The 6,303-nt window shown below is 38.9% G+C and overlaps 1 pseudogene; it reads left to right on the top strand.

Annotated features, from left to right (window-relative positions):
* The first annotated feature begins 1,482 nt into the window (after positions 1-1,482).
* Positions 1,483-2,447, top strand: LOC123836460 (proto-oncogene serine/threonine-protein kinase mos-like; annotated as a pseudogene).
* The last annotated feature ends 3,856 nt before the right edge of the window (positions 2,448-6,303 follow it).

Genomic DNA, 6,303 nt, shown 5'->3' with positions numbered 1-6,303 from the left:
TCTAGTAAAGAGATTGAGTCAGTAATCAAAAACCATAGCAGCATTGCGGATTGAAGAACACCTCACAGGTCAAAGTTAACTATCAAGAGACATTCATCAAAGTAATCCCACCATCACATTAACTGAGTTATGGGAAGAAACAAACCCTCATGGTCCTGGATAAATGAAAAATTCATTTAAAAAGTAATTTTAGTTTGCTAAATTTTTGCAGCTCTATATATTTGTGAGACATCCCAACTCTGAGCTTCTTATCTCCAGCAGCCTGTACCTTTGTTCCTCCTCAGTCACCCTGTTCCCGGGGTCACATCCTGAACCACCATCTCCCAAAACAGTTTAAATATCCCACAGATTACAGCCCTCCTCGTTCTAGAAATCGCACTCCGTTGCTCCGGATACATGTGCTCTTTAAGCTCACTGAAGTTTCTGATGCTCTGACCACCTCCACTTTCTTGCACTCCCCCACCCCAGCCCTCACCGCCTCCCTGTCTGAATTCCTTCTGATCCAGCCTACACGTTATGGCACATCATTTCAACAAATTCCTCGTCAGAATCACTTCCCTCTGTGCCAGCCCTGCTCACTGAAGACCCTTCTCAGGCCTATCATTTGCTCTCTCTGCTCTTGTGCCCAGACTCCTGAAGACTAACACAGAACATCATGCTAAATATATGCTGCCTCTTACCTCAGCTGACCACCCCAGGTCACTCTGATTAGCCCTATTTCCATTCCTTTCAGTGGCTGTCCCTAAGGTCTGTCACTCCCTCCAGGCATCATATCGTCTCCCCATCCTCTTCTCCCTGGGCAGGTGTTACCTCACAGTTTACAGGGAAAAAAAAGAAAAAAAAAGTGTCTATCAGGAAAGATCTTTCTCATCCTCCTTTCCCCACAGAAATATGCTTATTGAGAACTGTGCCATCTTTTTCTCATGTCCTAAAGGAAGAAAACTTCTAATACTGTCCCTCCATCTGTTCTGTAGATCCTATCTGCTCTCAGTTACTCAAGGTCTTTATACTCTTCATGACCTCTTCTCTTTCCTGCATCATCAACTTCCTCTCAGCTGGATGCTTCCTTCAACACCATATAAATTTGTTCACCTTTTTCCCATTTAATAAAGAGCCTACCTTTGACCTCTCCTTACTTTTTCCCTTCTCAAGTACCCTTCCCATAAGAGTTGTTTGTACTTCCTGTCTCCACATTCCCTTTTGCATCCCTCAGCCTTTTGTTGTTTGCTGCTACTTCAACCACACTATTGAAATCACTCTTGCTAAAATCATTTCAATCACTTCCAAGGTCCAAATTTAGAGGCTAGGTTTTTATTCTCTTACTTGACCTCCCCACAGTATTTGGTGCTCTTGGTCAGTCCCACGTCTCCAAGTGCTTTCTCCTGGTTCTAGAATAACATTCTCCCTATTCCTCCTCTAACCTTTCTCACCAATCTTTCTCAGTCTGCCTCCTGGTCTCTTCTTTCTGTCCATATCAAAAAAATGTTTAAAAGCAGATTGGCTGTCATCCCAGTGAATTTCTGGGCTGAGCTCAACATAGCAAGTCTTCATCGTGACAATATTGTGTACATTGTGGCCGCCAGCACACAGGCCTGTGGGCTTGAATAGTCTATATGTCATAATCACGGAGTTTGGTGGCAATGTCAGTTTACAGCAAATCATATAGGGTGCTTTCAGTTGCCCTGACAGGGAGGAAGGGGGCCTCACTGCTGTGCCAGAGGGCAATTACATTTGGGAACGTGTACACTTGCACACATCTCAGGAAATATGCACTCCCTAGATATGGGCATGGCCTGCTTTTTCATCAGTCATAAAGCATTGTGCCCTTGCATCCGAGGCTGGTAAACATTTTGATCAGCGAGCAAGACACCTGCAAAATTGGTGACTGGTTGCGCTGAGAAACTGCAAGATCTGTGCTTCCGCAGACTCCTCCGTACCACCCAGATGGCACACACACCCACCCGGCCCCAGAACTCCTAAAAGGAGAGACCATGTGACCGAAGCTGACATCTGTTCCTTTGTCATCACTCTCTGGCAAGTGACTAGCAAGGAGCTGCCTTCTCAGGAGAGCTCTACACTGCAGCGGCCTATAACCTTCATCCTTCTCTCTCAGCAGCCGTCTTCACGGACTGTCTCTGGGAAAAGGCTGGAGAAGATCATCCAATGCTGCTGGGCGGCCAGGGCTTTGCAGCCTCCAAGTGCAGAACTTGTGGTTGACTTTAACTCTTTAAAAGCTAAATTTGGGGGTGCCTGACTGGCTCTGTCAGTAGAGCATGTGGGGTCGTGAGTTCAAGCCCCACATTGGGCATGGAGCCTACTGTAAAAAAAAATTTTTTTAAATTAAAAGCTGAATTTGGCTGACTCTAAACCTGTATCAAGATAAGTTTTTGTCTTTGTTTCTATTCATTTTTAAGAAGTGAAGATGTAGGAAAAAAAAAACACTGATAGGAGGGATTTTTAGAAAATAAAGGTACTAAAAACTTAAAGAAATTTTCCCAAAGCTTGGAAACTTTATTATCTGTGATTCTACTTCCTCAAGGAAAAATTGTTTGTAAGTGGCCTTTGAATAAGCATTAATTGAATTGGAGAGCTAAGACTAAACCATATATACAGCCTATATATAATTTCTGTGATATGAGTGCGTAAGTGCAGAAAGGCTTTGATTTCATCAGATAATGAGGCTGGAAGACAGACTGCGTGGGCTCACAACTTGGCTTTGAAACTCGCCTGCTGGATGAGCTTGAACAAGTCACTTAATTTCTCTCTGCCTGTTCACTCATCTATGAAATGGCGATAAGTTCTGTGCCCAGGTGCACGATTGCTCTAGCAGCCGCCCTGTCAGTACATGCAAAGTGCTCGGCCCCGTGCCTGGTGCATTGTGGTCACTCCGGAAATGAGAGCTTGCTGATATTGTTACAGCTATTGTTAGGATGCTGACTTCTCCTGAAGCAAAAAGAAGTCAGAATATAAAAATAATAATAAAAAAATGAGCGCGTCACGTTGAACCTAAAAAATGGTCATAAAAACTCTTTAAAAAAAAATCTTCAAACCAGAAATTTCTGTTCACCTTGTATATTTATTTATGTTACTCCCCTAACACACACTCCTTAGAGTGGCCTAAACAGTTTGAAAACTCGATTATTTAATAAGCAAGAAAATGCCAAGAATCTAAAATCTGTCTAGATTAAATAACTGCATTCAATGCCCTCTCAAAAATCTGTATTCTCACAAAAAGGGATGAGAAAAGACAGCAAAACCATATCTCAAATATATTGTTCTCATTAGTCTCTCCCGATTTCTTTTCTTTACTTTTTTATTTTTGGTGTAAAGACAAAGGCCCTAGTCTCTCTAGTCTAATTCTGGAGCTTTAACGGTAGCAAATATACTAATTGTGCACCTACCATGTGCCTGGCATTGTTCAGGGCACTAGGGATGGTCTCTGCTTTCATGAAGCTTAAAGTCAACTGCGGCTCTTAAAAACGGGTCTAGTGCTATTTTGTCAATTGTCAGTATTGTCTATGTTCATCTCTTAACATTGTATATTAAACTAAAATTGGCATTTTAAAGTTTAAATAACAGTAGCATAAATATTAAATGCTGGAATCAAGAATAGAAGTCAGTCTCTTTGCATGTTTTCATTTATTTTTTTTAAATTGATCAAATGCCTACTCTGTGCTAGAAAATGTGAAAGATAGTAATTATCTTTTTCAGAGATGTTTCTTTTATATAAAATTAGAAAGCAGAATACTGCTATCATTATAGATCTTATTGAACAGTTCCGATAAGTGGCTTTTTTGGTTTTGCTGGAATCTAAATGCATCACTTTCAAATTTTGGGTGAGTGGAACATAAAAAAAGTCTTAAACAATTTATACTTCAGATTCATTAAGGTAAAACATTTCCACATAGAGTTTCTTCAAGAAGAAAGCATATTTCACAATATGCATAACTGTGTTTCTTTACTTAACTGGAATGAAATAAATATTGACAAATTCATCTCTAAGAAACCAATTACAAATACAATTAATAAAAGTCCCCTACTTCTAACATGTCTTTCATCGTATTACATGTAACTCATGATAGAGAAATATGTCATTAATAATCATAATTATGTAATGTCACAATCATCCAGGTGTTCATTAAATTAACAAATATTTATGTAATCCTCATAATGGTCTGGTAGGACAAGCTACATCTTCTTTTATTCTGTACAATGGCAAAAAGGAGGTATTTTAAACATGGTGTATGATATAATAATAGCTAATATTTATTGATTGCTTACCTAATAAAGTACTTTCCTTATATCAATTAATTTAATCTTAATAAGTCTTGCTGATGGATACTGTTATCCCCATTGTAAAGTTGGGGAAACTGAGGCACAGTGACAGAGACCCACCCACAGTGACACAGACACACTAGGAAGAGACAGCTCTGTAGCCTGGTTCAAGGTCCTGTTCTTGGCCTCCATACTGTAATTCTCATGTAGCAGTCTCCTTCCCAAAACAATGTGCTGCTATCTCTTTCTATTTGCTCAAACATAAAAGTTTTTCTTCCATTTTTTTTTAATCCTAAGAAAAATGTTCAAAAGTATGACCTGCTTTTGTGTCTCCTATCAAGTAATAATGGCTCTGGTGTTCTGGACATTGATTTAGGTGCTTCTTTTTATCTCTAGGTTCTTTGAAAGCACCTATCATTATAATGCCTGTGCACTCAGACAAATATATGAGCCATGCTTTAAAGAAGAGAGATAAATTTCCTCCTGGTCTCTATTACATTTTAATAGTGTGAAGAATAATGCAGTGGACAGATAATGGAGTAAGGCAAGGAATTGTGGGAGGAAGCTTCTTTAATGTTTTTTGGCTGAATCACCAGATAAAAACTCAGACCTTGGCTACCCTGGCGTAGATTTCTGAATCTTGGACCAAAAAGACAGAGAAATAATAGTAACACTATGGTGCAATAATATAAACCCTGTGATATACATCTAATCCGTGAGATTTATAGTGGAGGACAAGGCTAAATGTTAAAGTGTTTTAATTAGGTTTTATTGTACTTCCAATAATAACTGTCTTTGGACAAGATACACAGTGAGTCTGTCTTTTAATGAATTCCACAGTATAGAACAATCAGAGCACTGCTAGAGAAAGAATCTAAGTTGTTTACATATCAGGTACAACTGCACAAATTATCAGTGAAACAAAAATGCCATGTATAAAGATACTAGAAACACATCAGGATGAAACCTAACTCTACGTTCTCATGTTTTCACATTCTCTGGGGCGTGAGTGCCTTCCTTTCCTGGTTTATTTGCTTGTAAATAATTTAGTTAATTTAACAATTTTAGTTTTATTGGGTTCTGTTTTCTCTAAGTTGGGAATGGAATGGAGGTGTCTTCAGCCCTATGTTCAGGCTCTGCCCCTGTGGGAGATCTCTGGAATAGGAGTCCTGGCCATTTGTCACTCTCACTTATCATAGTTTGTCAGGCTTCAAGTCAGCGGCAGAGAGGTGAGAACTTGTCTCACAAGGGCCCGTCTTACAAACGCCTTCTGAAATTGTTCCTGCTAGTGGCAGCGTGCCAAGAGCAGCTGGTGCCCTGGGGAAAGGCAGGGAGCCTCCCAGTTAGAAATAGCTCTGTGGATCACCCCCCAAAAGCCATGCTTCCTGCAGCTGCCGTGAAGGCTGTGGACGCAAGGAAGTTAAGTTCGGTGTTAGTTCCAAATGTCACGTTTGGTGACATAATTTTGAAAGAAGAAAATTAATTATGATTTAAGTTCAGTAACTTAGAAGACAAATTACAAAAGAAGTGCAATAATTTACATTACCAAAACACCTTTAACATTCAGAATTTAAAGTACTTTTCATTCCTGAAATGAATATAGTTCCTATTATTGCCCAGAGAGATTTGTAGCTTAGTGGTTCTGGACTTTTTGATCTTATTTATGCTAAGTGAAATGTGCAGTACCTGATACTTTTTAAAAATATAAAGCATAACAACATTTTTGTGTGAATATGATAATATTTACACAGAAATTTCTCACCTTACATTGCTCCAAAATATATGTAAGAAAAAGTTAACTTGAATTAATAGTGTGCTTATGAAGAGACTTCCTAAAGGTGGATCTTTCACTTCTAAATCCACTTTCACCTTTCTTACAAGTTACCTGGATTATAATTAGAATATTTTATTGTTATTTAATCTTTATTTTCTTACAGCATTTGTGTTCAGCCTTTTTGAGTAACATTACATGATAAAATCACGTTATATTAATCTTCAAAGTGACTGCAAATAATCAGTGGTGATGGA

The sequence above is a fragment of the Mirounga angustirostris genome, unplaced genomic scaffold, assembly GCF_029215605.1.
Source record: "Mirounga angustirostris isolate CCGP_5_RB_7025 unplaced genomic scaffold, mMirAng1.0.hap1 SCAF_8, whole genome shotgun sequence".
In the NCBI taxonomy this organism is placed as follows: domain Eukaryota; kingdom Metazoa; phylum Chordata; class Mammalia; order Carnivora; family Phocidae; genus Mirounga; species Mirounga angustirostris.
The sequence above is the reverse complement of the archived record's forward strand: the minus strand, read 5'-3'. Positions and strand labels throughout refer to the sequence as shown.